This window comes from Thermobia domestica, chromosome 2 (assembly GCF_964235325.1).
Source record: "Thermobia domestica chromosome 2, izTheDome1.hap1.1, whole genome shotgun sequence".
NCBI lineage: Eukaryota > Metazoa > Arthropoda > Insecta > Zygentoma > Lepismatidae > Thermobia > Thermobia domestica.
In genome coordinates, this window is record NC_137455.1 from 378,645,234 (window position 1) to 378,658,883 (window position 13,650).

General features: G+C 32.2%; 1 protein-coding gene and 1 long non-coding RNA gene across 14 annotated transcripts in view; one reads left to right on the plus strand and one right to left on the minus strand.

Moving 5' to 3' along the window:
• Positions 1-13,650, minus strand: part of LOC145678864 (uncharacterized) — a 544,231-nt gene that overhangs the window by 113,508 nt on the left and 417,073 nt on the right. The gene's annotated exons all lie outside the window — the stretch shown is intronic.
• LOC145678868 (uncharacterized) overlaps positions 1-13,650 on the plus strand; it is a 157,916-nt gene that overhangs the window by 41,898 nt on the left and 102,368 nt on the right. Inside the window, exon 2 of one of the 2 annotated variants that reach the window (XR_014130462.1) lies at positions 4,935-5,160. The exons of the other annotated variant lie outside the window; for it this stretch is intronic. This is a non-coding gene — a long non-coding RNA (uncharacterized LOC145678868). The remainder of the gene's footprint in view (positions 1-4,934; positions 5,161-13,650) is intronic. 2 annotated transcript variants of the gene reach the window in all.

A 13,650-nucleotide genomic window follows, 5' to 3' on the forward strand; every position in this document is an offset into this window, starting at 1 on the left:
AATTGATTTCGTTTCTATCTAAATTAAATAATTCTAAAGGACATTGTATACCCTTTTCTACTTCCGAAATATGGTATCTTTTCCTTTGAATTGCCTATCAACATTTTTTTTTTTGTTTCTTTAACCCTTTTGACTACCAATTGTTCTAATATAATATTCTTTTATATGTAAATGTACGATTCCTTTAATGTGGGATATTCCTGACATCTGTACAGAGTTTTGGAATCTAAACACAGTCTCCTAGTCACATTTGAACCGACGAGAGAACAACATGTATTTTTTATAAAGAATTTTCTAAAAAAAATCAGAACTATGTTTGAATTATTTTCATGGGACGCACGTGTCCCGTTGGTATTCAAAGGGTTAAATTTTCAGAATCAATTTTTACTTAAATTTAAACACAAGGATAAACATTAAAAGTAACTGAACGATACTTAATGAGAGAATGGGAGAATTGGTGAAATGAGAAAGTTGGAAGAAACGGGAGAATCCCAAGAAAACCCACGGACACAAAGTTGTCCACCATAGGCTTACTTGGCCGGGGATAGAAAACACTTTTAGGGAAAGAAAAAAAAAAACGTATTAGAATTACAGAAAAATGCAAATGTCTTAAAAACTGAACATACCATTTACTGTTTATTAGAAAACAGTTTATTAATTTATTAATAATTTATTAATATTAATTAATTAATATTATTATAGTTAATTAATATTAATAAATTATAATTGATATTATAATTTATTAGTATTAATTAACAATTTATTAACAAAATCAGACTCATCGTGAAGAAGTTCCAAACTCGGATCAGCATCTAAAATTGTTTGATCCCAATCTCAACAACATATACGTAAACACGACACGTGTTCAACTAAGCTTCCCCTCTTATTTAAAAACAAAAAAAGTATCCGTGTTATTTAGTAGGTCAAATTTCAACACAGTGGTGCCAATAAATGTGCATGGAAAACACGATACGAAACGTCACGTACTAAAGCAAAGGGCGGGCTATACTGGACATTGGTGCCAATAAACGTGCACAGGAAATACGAATACGCTCTGTAGTAAAGCAAAGGGCGGGCTATGCCCGTCGTCCGTCCTATATTCGACATTACATTTGTAGATATACGACGGGCATAGCCTGTTACTCGTGCGGAAAGTGTTTCAAAAAACACACACAATAATTTTTGCATTGCCTTTAACGGCCATTTTTCTAGCTAATGTAACATTTTCTGGTGAAATAACTTTTATCATGACTAGTGGCGTATTTATGATTTTGTTTCGGGGGGCTTTGCTAACTTTATCCCTGGGAATGTGAGAATTCTGCAAGATATTTCATTTACTTTAAAATAGTAAATAACATTTCAGGGAACTTAAGCCCGGAAGCCCTCCTTAAATACGCCACTGACCATGAAAAAATCCACCTTTTCTTCCTTGAGCTATGTTTTTATTTATTAATCTGTATACATTTTAAACATTGTTAATAGTAAAATATAGTTTTGAACTAAAAAGGAAACAAAATGACAAATATAGAACAATTGTTCTGCCAACACTGTATACGCTGAAAGGCAACTTGTGTTTAAATTTATGACAATTATCTTTATAGAAACTCATTTAGATACTGAAAACTTTTTTTTTTTTTAAGTACCATTTACTCTTAGAACATTGTATCTATTTAGAAACAAAGTTTATGACCGATAACTGAGACAGTTTACACATGGTTCACAACAAAGATTATCTATTTAATAGAATTAATCACAGTGATAAACTTCTAATTAAACATAAGGTCACGTGATCTTTTACACGTCTGGGCTTCCTAATGATTTGACCTTTTATATTTGTGCTTTTATCAAGAACAGTAAATATTATTTTTGAAATAATTATCGGATTTCTTTTTGCTTTATTTCTTTGCTTGTCCGTAATCAGAAGAAATTTGATTTAATATATCTAAATTATATTATTATGCTCTAACTTTTAAATGGTATTGTTAAATAAAGTTATGTTTATGTAATTTTTCTTCATTTTAAATATATTGTAGAGTAATAATGTTGTTACAAGTAGTGTGTCACCGTTAGATACAGATAAACAACAATGTGTCACCGTTAGATACAGATAAACAACAATGTGTTATCGTTAGATACAGATAAACAACAATGTGTCACCATTAGATACAGATAAACAACAATGTGTCACCGTTAGATACAGATAAACAACAATGTGTTACCGTTAATTAAACAACAATGTGTTACCATTAGATAAAGGTACACAACAATAGATACACAACCTGCTACTTAGCAGTACATGAGCAAATTTTTACAATATGTTCCACAAAAATAAAAATGTTAATTTATTATTGCGACCGAATGATACATTTTTAACATCGCGAAAGTTCGTTTTTTTTCGATTTTCTCAAAAACTGCGCATAAGAATTCACTCTAAGCGTGTAATTTGGTTCAGCTCAATATGTGCTACGAACTCATATATTATAATTAAGCAAAAAATTAAGAGTTAATCATAATTTTTTGCTATACGTATCTCATTAACCAGAATGTGGACTGTCTTCTTGTTACGGTCAGAATGAAAAGCTTTATGGAACATACTTCAGTTTCTCGTTAATAGATGGCGTAGATATCGTGCAACATTAACTTTTTTAGGTTTCAAGAAATCTTTTATTGTCAATTTACTCAAAAACTAAACATGAGGATTAATAATTTTTTGACATAATTTTTTGTTGCTGAAGATTTAATGATTGGTTATATGAATCATCTTTGGACATATTTGGGTAATAATAATAATAATAATAATAATAATAATAATAATAATAATAATAATAATAATAATAATAATAATAATAATAATAATAATAATATAATAATAATAATGTAGATTATAATATATTTATGGTGCTTGGAATAGAGATCAGCCAACTACAGTATTGCGTCAGATTGAGAGTTATATACAGGTACACTGTAAAAAAAATTCATAGGTAAATTTAGAAAAAAAAACGGTGGCAATTTGTTTGCCAAGTCTCTATGTAAATAACTTTACACCTATAAAGTAAAATTACTAATATGAAATGGTGTACAATTATATTTTTATCAATAAAAATATATTTACTTATAAATTTACTGTAAATTTGTAAAAAAAAAAAAAAGGAAAATTTTGTAATTTAATGTAAGAAAATGTGTATCAACTTACAAAATGCAGGGTAAATGATTTTACATTGATATTTCGTAATTTAAAGCACAGATTTTTTTCCCAGTGTACGATATCATTTAGAACTGTTTTCTTACAATTGCTAAGATAGATAACTGTTTTCTTACAATGCAGTTAGCTAAGGATAGAAGTCAGTGGAGAGCTTTTGTAAACGCGGCATTGAACCTCCGGGTTCCATAGGCCATAGAGTTAGTTAGTTGGTTAGAGTTTCTTACAATTGAAGCGTCAGTTTTAAGAAGGGAATGAAGACCAAAAAAATGGCAAAATAATTTTTGTAGTTTACAATGTTTTCTACAAGCTTCACTCTACACGTACAGGCATAGTGTGTATAGTTCACAAGTTACAGTACAAATTTGGTGACTATTGAATGAAAACTATACCACTTACATAGTACTTTCACGCTTCGATTTCTCAAAATTTTGATTTTTGGAACTATTAAACCTAATGATTCAGTTAGTCCAATGAGATTTAAAGAATTTGAAATATTTCTATTATAATACTTATTATAATACTATATTATAAGATTATTTAGTAATATAATAATTAATTAGTTACTTTTTTAATGTCGTTATTTCTTTTGTCTTGTCCGTGGTTTGTTATTCAATCTAGAACAGATCTATTAAGAGTTGTTCCTTGCCTCGTTCGGAAACTGGGAAGTTTTAGTAAAAATATTCTGAACTGTTGATAGATATGTGCTGGACAATTTGGTAATTTCAAAGATTTTACTAGTATTTGGTAATTTAATACGCTTTTATCAGTGGTGCCCACCCCCCTAATGTCTATGACGCACCCCCCTCAATTGTCTATCGTAGGTGTTCTTCCATGAAAAAAAAACTTTTCGATTAATTTTTACCCCCTCTCAAACATATTTATATAGATTTTTACCCCCCCCCCCCAAATATTTCAATGACGCAGCTTGCGTCATAGCCCCCCCTTGTGGGCACCCCTGCTTTTATATTTGGTTGTCCATAAGTGAAAAGATAAAACATATCCACTTTTAAAGAGAAAGTGAAATGAATTATTGAAGTTTTTACGATTAGACCAACTAAAGGCTAGTATTTAGATCAAATTGCAAGAAACGTTAAAAAGTTGGTAAGGATATTTTTATTCATTTCTTACATTTTTAATTCTTTATTTTAGTGTGTTCTCAATATCTTAATGAATTTTATGTGTATCAGAACAACTTTAATTCCTATGTAATACCGCTATTTCCCTTCAGTTTTCTACACACTCACTTGTGCTCTCTGTTCAGCACTAAAACTTTCTATATTTTGCTGTATAAGATTTTTGTAATAAAATAATCCTATTATCTATTTTTCGTAGGCTAGTGATAGTAAATTCCTAACTCTCTTTTAGTTTATACATGGAAAATAAACTGGCAAACTTCTAGTTTAATTATATCCTTGAGGTTAACTTTTCGTGACAAAGAATACGCCGCCAAAACCAGTTACACAAATGACGGCGAACGACAGCCATGTCGCCGATAACTACCAACGCCGTCATGCGGGAAATACCGGAACTACTACACTCAAAGGCAACATAACAGCAATAACAAGCCCACATTTTGTCGAATTAAGTAGTCAGTTTTATTTGTAACTCAGCACTTATATATCTACGTAATACAATAATCAATAAAAACATGAGATCCACTATTATTTGGTATAATTAACGCTTTAAATATGGAGTGAAAATCATTGCAAATAACCATGTTTCTCTTGGCCAGGCGTGAGCAGTGGATTAGTTTTGTCACCACATGACGCTAGGCGCTGGTTGGCTCGCTCGCATGCTAAGATAAATCGCTGACAGCTGAGGGCCGAGACGGACAACCTAATGAAAAGAGACCATACTGCCATTGGCAATGTCACTCAAAATGGAGGAACTTAGAAAATTAAAAAGTAAAAACATTACTGTTTCATCATAGAAATTGGCGCAAGAAGATTTCCCAACGCGTAAGAAATTTATTTCTATGCTTATTTTGGCATTTAAAATTAATACATAGTACTATTACTATTAATACTAGTAGTATTTCTAGTAGGTCCTAGTTTTATAGTTGAAAATACTACAACTATTAGTATAATATTAATATTATCATTATTATCATAATGTTATCATTTCGGCTTCGTTGATTTAGACTAAAGAAATATCAAAGTAGCAAGAATATTGTTATAAGTGCATGACATTTTGTCATCGTTAGCTAACACACTTTAGAGCCATTTTTGTGACGCATTTCCCTATAACGTGTTCATTATTGTAAACATTTATCACGCTGTGATGTAGCCATATTTAATTACAACAACAATAATAATAATAATAATAATAATAATAATAATAATAATAATAATAATAATAATAATAATAATAATAATAATAATAATAATAATAATAATAATAATAATAACCGTAAACGCTCTGCTGAAAACATGAATTGAAAAATATTTAACATTAAATTTTCAACAGTAGATGATAGAAAAATCTAGTTTTAAGTTATTATATCTCATTAACCATTAGTGGTGGATTTAGCTCGGGGCCGGGGGGCCTACGTTCCCAGTTTCTTGAGTGACAAAATAATTTAAGCTATTATTTATATATTTTTGAAAGTTTATATTAAACTTAATGATATACCTATCATAGTCTAGGGTCTGACTGCCCCTTCAGTTTTTACCTCCTAGACCCGCCTCTGTTAACCATAATATTAGGGAAGGTCTGATAAGAAAATATTAACTAGTATCAGTTCTACAATGATAAGTGGCGTAACTTTATTGTTGGTCATGAATAAAAATTTTAGCGCTTATTTTTATCGTTGACTTTCTCAAAAACTACACATGAAAATTGTCTTAAAGCATGTGATTTTGATTAGCTCAGTAAGATTTGATATAGGCTACATTTCATCATTTTGAACATTTTATTTTTCATTAAAATACACTAAGGGATGCGCACGAGACGAGTCGAGACAATAGAATTTTATGTGATGATATTCGACATGAGACAGAATTCTTCCAATATAAACAAATAGTTTTTTGAGACGAGACATTCACTTTACCGACACATTTGGGAGACGAGAGAGCATCAATTCTTATTTTTCGTGTGCATTCCTAGCTAATAATATATGACTCTTAACAGTAAAAATTAGTGAAAAATGTTTTTTTTTTTAAATTATAATATAAATTTAATAATACAAACAGTGGAAAAATTTATGGTAATGTTGAAATTATGTTGCACCAGTTGTAAATATTACACATTAGAATACAATACAAACTGCCAATCAGAATATTATGTTCTGATCTAAATTGTTTCAGAATAGCATGACTATCTTGAACACACAAAAGCATAGCAATGTATGGAAGTAAACACAAGTAACTTTTTTAAAAAAAAAAAAGAAAAAGAAATACTTTTATGCTAACAAAAAAACAGTGAAATTATTTACTAATGATTGTAAATAATCTTTTATAATAAACTTCTTTGCCGTGAATAAATTGATTTAAATAAAAGGCAGGAGCCACCGCTCTAAACTGTTTGGCTATAATTTCTTAAATTAACTCATGTTATTTTGCAATTATTGCTGAAACAATTTATTGATGAAATATGAATTAAATCACTTGAGTTATTTTTGAGAAAATCATCAAAAATAAATTTACTTCCAAGAGTGAACTACTTTGTGTCGGATTTCACAAGAGATTAGGCTATGTCACATTTTTAGATTTCACAGGAGAAATGACAGGCTATGTCACATTTTTAGATTTCACAGGAGAAATGACTCAGGCTATGTCACATTTTTAGATTTCACGGGAGAAATTATTAGGTTACGTCACATTTTTAGATTTCACATTAGAAATGACTTAGGCTATGTCACATTTCTAGATTTTACACGAGAAATGACTTAGGCTATGTCACACTTTTAGTATTTATTATTAATAAACCATGTATGTAAGTTTTTTTTTTTTTTTTTTTTTTTTTTTTTTTTTTTTTTTTTTTTTTTTTTTTTTTAGAAATGGTAAGAAAAGGACTTATTTCTCCAAGATTAAACTACCACTCTTTCTGAATTCTTAACACAAAAATAACTTATACCAGACCATAGGATTATATGTCCGTTTTTGTGTTTATGAATTATTGTTTTATGAAATATAAACAAAATTGCAGCTGTTTACGAGAAATTCATATATATAGTTTCATAGTTTGTTTATCCGAAAATAGTTAATTTTGGATGTCTGTCTGCCTGTTCCTCTATTCGCTTAGAGGTCTTACTTTTCAACTTATACGGATTATATTTTAGAGATTTTTAGGAGAGGTCGAATTTTTCCTAACCCCCAAAATAAGAGTATTGTACTGTTAGGTTAAAATTATATATATCGGCTAAATTAGGCTAAAATATATATAATTTTAACCTAACAGTACAATACTCTTATTTTGGGGGTTAGGAAAAATTCGACCTCTCCTAAAAATCTCTAAAATATAATCCGTATAAGTTGAAAAGTAAGACCTCTAAGCGAATAGAGGAACAGGCAGACAGACATCCAAATTAACTATTTTCGGATAAACAAACTACGAAACATGCAAATCCGTTGAAATATCGAATTCGATTTTTTAAAAATCGATTACAAAATCTCTTTTTATCTTCTATTGTCACTTGAAAATGAAAAATAGTGGTTGGAAATACAATAAATAAATTAAATAATAAATACATCCTAAATTCAGTTTACATTTTAGTTAGTGTACCAGAAGTATGGCCTAATTAATTAGAATACAACACAACAAGTGTTTTATACTCATTTACGGTGTTCACCTTTCGTTTACAATTTCAATTTTTCACTTTGTAAGGCAGCGTGAATACTTATAACTAACTAACTCTAGCCGATGAAACCCGGAGTTTCAATGACGTGTTCACAAAAGCTCTCCATTGAGATCTATCCCTAGCCACCTGGATCCAGTTTCTACTTTGTATTCCTATTTCTGCAAGAAGCATCTTAATATTATCCTCCAATCTGCGCCTAGGTCTTCCTAATGGTCTTTTTGCCGATTGGTCTTCTAGTTAAAACTTTGAAAGCGTTCCTACTTTCTTCCACTCTGTCTACATGACCTGCCCACCTAAGCCTCCTACACTTGACGACCCTAACAATGTTTGGTAAACCATATATAAATTATGTCCTAAATACGTAAATATCTATATTATGTCATAAATACCTATCCAAGTTATTTTTATCAATCTATTGTAGGTTGCAACTGCATTTGTTATCCATGTTGGTGACTTACTTAGCATTTTCGTCCGTGTTCTTGTACAGTAAGCGACTAAAATTCTTTCCGTTTGGTAAAATTTATTTTGGGGATAACGGTAATATAGCTGCAACATTCTACAGAAAAGTACATTCATTTTAATTTACTGAAAACTGTACTCAAATTATCCTTCCATTCTGAAGTTATTTACAAAATTAATTTCATCAGACGGAAAGAGCTTTTGTCACTGACTGTGCAACAAAAGTAATTAATAATTTTGCAGGTGTGTTTTGCATTTGCATTGGTGTAATTAGGATGTTTTGTTAGACGGTCATGACCCTTTATTTCTGAGAACTGAAAGAAAGAACAACCCTTCGCTCCCCCGATCCGCTTATACATTTGCCTAATTGCAGGCATATAGTTCCAAATTTCTTAATAGATCTATATTATTGCGTAATATTTTCTGAATGTTCGATCTAATTTTTTTCCTAGACTTTTTTCCTAACCTAACCTAACCTGTAATTCTAACTTCCAGTTCCATGTCTCAATCAGATGCATACTGAAACAATAATAATGATAGTAATAAATAATAATAATAATATAACTAGTTGTTCCTCCCAAGCGTTTGGCTCGCGTACATTACAGATTTTAACGTTTTTTGCTATAATTTTGCCCACCAGCTAACTTGCGGTCAAACCAATACTAATGTTTAAAATCTAAGTATATCATTACGGTCATTGTAATATTTTGAAATCATTAAATTGAAATTCTAAAGTTTATAACTTGTAATGAATTATTGTCAAAATAGTTTTAAATCTGTGATCTCCCTGGACACTAGCGCCATCTATTGGAGTTAGTCAAGCAGGTGACGCTCGTAGTGACACCTATTAAAGCGACTGTGTACTATTAGAAATTAGTATTACGTATAGGTGGGGACGTTTTCACATTACTAGTATAATCATGGGCGGCGATTAGGGGGGGCAAAGGGGAACAGTTGACTCCCCACTTTTCTGAAATGGCCTGTTAATGTATATAGTTTCAACCAGGGAAATTTGTATATTAACATTGATATACAAATATTCAGATCGTGTCTTGCCCCCCCCACTTTTAACGTCCAATCGCCGCCACTGAGTATAATAATGGTAATGTGTGTGTTATGTATATGCGTATGGTGAGTATCTGTTCTAAAAGATCACTTTTGGCTTGTTTTTAGTCTTATATAAAATAACTGGCCCTACTGAATAATCATGTCACCTCCCTCCCCCCCAGGGCAACTTTCTGCCTACACCACTGTTGGACAGATAGATTGATTATAGTGTAAACAAAAGTATTTTGACTTTTAAAAAACAAAACGGAATAGAATTAAAATAGGTTACATTCTTGAATTGGCTACAATGTTTCTAAAAATCCTTTGGATGAGGATTGTGACCATGTTATGTATGTCACGTGTTTCGAGTATGTGAACACATGCCTTGTCCATTGTTTTTCCTCGCAATGCAACAGTTAATGTAATTAACATGAAAGAACAGAAGAAAAACATTCAAGTGACATATAGATGGGTCTCAGGTTACAAAATCTCATTACTTTAAAATTTGGTTCTACCAAAGTCATTCCTAATGATTTTGGAAGACGCATGTTACGACAAAAATGCAATATTTTTAATTTGTTTATACATGAATCGTGCATCCTCTACGGTCTACGTTTAGCAGAAGGGGTCCAGGTCTTTTTTTCTTAAAAAATGTTACAATTTTGGTAATTTCTGCTCACAGTAGGTTAATTTAGGTTAGATTAGGTTAGTTTATGTTAGTGTAGGGTGCAGAATAACTCTCCAAAAACTGATAAAATTTCGCTTATTTCTGCTAATATTAAGTTAGTTTAGGTTAGTTGAAGTTAGCTTAGGGTAGGTTAGATTTGGTCATGTTACGTCTAAGTACTTGAATCATCCATTTTACCTGTAAATTTTGTTTTTTACGTGCTTCTGGACCCCTTCTGCTAACTTACTCTTCCTCTACTTTGGTGGTTTCACAAAAAAAAAAAAAAAAAAAGTCTTACACAAGTCTCAGGAGAAAATGGAAGCCGGTGTGCTTATGATCCGAAATTATATAGAGTCAAGCGAAGGATCTTTGCTTATGTTGCAGAAGATAACATATTTCTTGTAAAGTTTGACATAATTCGATTAAAAGTGGCATCATTGTAACATAGAAGAACAATTACACTATACTCATCGAATGCCCTTCTCAAGCGCTAAGCAGTGGTGAATCTACTTGGGTCCGGGGGTTCTACAGATTTTTGAGCGAAAAAAAAATTAAGCTATTATTTATACTTTTTGGATGTTTATAGTAAACTCACGATATACCTATCTTAGTCTGGATTCTGGCTGCCCCCCTTAGTTTTTACCCTCTAGCTCCGCCACTGGTGCTAAGCACGAATATTCCTTATCAAAATAATAATAATAATAATAATAATAATAATAATAATAATAATAATAATAATAATAATAATAATAATAATAATAATAATGTCACTGTTTTTTATAATCCTTACCAATTTTATTCTAATATCAATGACATTTCTTCACGCTATTAATTTATTCAGGACAATATTGGCGTCGATCACGTTGCGTTATCTATCTATCTACTACATAAATATAATATGAAAATGACTATGTTTGTGACTTAGTAACTCTTGAACCACCCGACCAATCTCGATAAAATTTGCAACATAGATGAAATTCGGGCCTAGGATGTTTTTGTTTTATATATATATATATATCATTTCACTTCGACGGTACAACTTATGGGAGGAGGAGGAGGGGAGATATATGAAAATGATCGAAAATGACCGATATTAGTGTCGAATCCATAGTTTTCAGGGTCGCTGAGATGAACAGTGACACTTCTGATGCTGTTTAAATCCAAATTCAGTCCCGCAACTTGGGGGAGAGGTCACTACTTGGGGGGAAAAGCTCGAGAAACGCTACATTAAGGCACTAAATCCTAAACTTATATCTCAAATAGTAATAATAAAAGTGATCACTAACATAACGGAACAAACTTATCAAGTTACTTTATATCAACACAAGTATTTGTATAATCCTCTCTTTCCCTCCTTCATATGAGTACGACACAGGTTTATAGAATGGACAACTTGTATAAAAAGTTTGCATGTAACCGTTGTTTTATTTTGAGCACATGGAAGCTATATAAACACATAGCGTGAGTAACAGCAGTTAGGAAATTTCTTCGCAAGCGGACAAAACAATCTTGCATAAGCATTATGCAGTGACAAACCCAACATGCTTACAACCCTTTTCTATGAAACATGAAGCGCCACACACAGCTGGAAGAAAAAGATACTACCATTTTGTAGTCAGATGAAAAAGACAAAAGAAAATCACTAAAAACGCAAATGAAGACACGTTTCTTGCTCACACGAGACACAAAAACATTATTCGTGGGACCTCCAGGGGGGCGGTTTTGTTACTGTTCCTCTGGTTCGAGCGCCCTCTAGTTGGTAGTGATGATAAAAACGTAGTCCTGAAAGACATGATGGCGGTACGGAATGAAGTGAATTGTTTCCGCTTAGGCCTTCTGATATCATGTACCTCTTGTACTCTGAATGTTGTCCATCCATTAATAAGAGAGTAGCTTAATATGAAGGCGCAGTCAGTCAAGTGGACAGAGGTTATTTGTTTTACTCAATGGGTTGCATGCATCAACGATATTATAGCATGGAAGAGTTTCCCCACGATAACTCAAAAGACGAAAGCAGCCATCTTTCTGATTAAGACGCTTACCTAACAGAAACAGAAAAGACCCACAAATGTCATAGAAGTACAGTGTTAAGAGGCCCCTTCACAGCGAAATTAAAAGACCACTAATTTTACTGTAATTTTGTCATATCTTCAAATACACTCCTTATATGCATTCGATTTCCCGCCATTCAGAAAATCGGCATTTATTTTCACGTTTCTAAATGGTTACAAATGGAAAGCTACTAGGTGACTCTTGACAACGGTACCTAATGCAAAGTAACATTGTCTAGCGCGCTCTTGTTCCATGTTTCGATCACCTTTTATCTATTTGAAGATGTCACATAATTACTGTAAAATTAGCGATATCTTAATTTCGCAGTGATTAGGCTTCTTAAGGGATTTTCGCTTCGTTTCACCAGCTACTTTTTATTTTTAAATCTTTTGTGAATGAGTCAATATATATAATAATTTTTGAATAAGAACCGTTTAATATTTACAAATTAATACAGTGAATAACCATACTATCGTGTGTGCAAATCAGAGGTACAGTATACGCCGTTAACAAGCAACTATATTATTTTTTCCTTCGAATGACATATGCTTCTAACAATGACAGAAATACTCCCAGGCTGCTTGTAATAAACACTCAAAAATTGTGAAATTATATGGTAAGGTATTTCAAGTAAATTCAAAATAATAATAATAATAATAATATCAACTACCAATCACTGACATGATAGCCCTTTATGGGATTGAGCCGCTCCACGCAATCTGTTAGCGACCAATTGAAATAAGTCCAGGTTAGTGACGAAACACGTGGTCAGTGCTCTGCGTCGCCCTGTTCCTAACAGCTTTCTAGACTTATGGCCATCACGTCTTTTTATTCATGTAACTCCCCAGTTTGCCTCACGATACTGGGTGGACGACGAAAGCACCGTTTGGTTGTCGAAACTGGGACCACGCGGACGTAAGTCCAACGCTCTAACCACTAGGATAGTCCAACCGGTTGGTGTATGAATAATAATAATTTGACAGCTGTGACAGAGCCACCAATTTCGGAAATAACACTATGTATATACAGTATAGATATATAATTATAAATGCTGTAAATATAGCCAAAAACACAGTATGGAAAACGGTTATGAAAATCGGGATGTGATGAAGAGACATGGGACAGAGGGTGAAGAGACAAGAAAAGAAAAGAAAATTGAGCTATTTCGTCTAGAAGGGCGGTGCCAGATTTGAAACTAAACTTCTCCCTTTATCTGACAGTTGTTTTTCCGCGTGTACTTAATTATACGAAATACCACCATTAATATTCATTCGAGGCGACAGTTACCCATCAGTCTTTGCGCTGTTGGAGAAGAAGAGGCTTTTTGCACGGCCTCCAATAAACAACGCGCACGCAAATAAACGATTTAGAAGAGGCTGAAGACTGAGATCAATTTGTCTGTCTGGCACTTGAGGATTTCTGCCC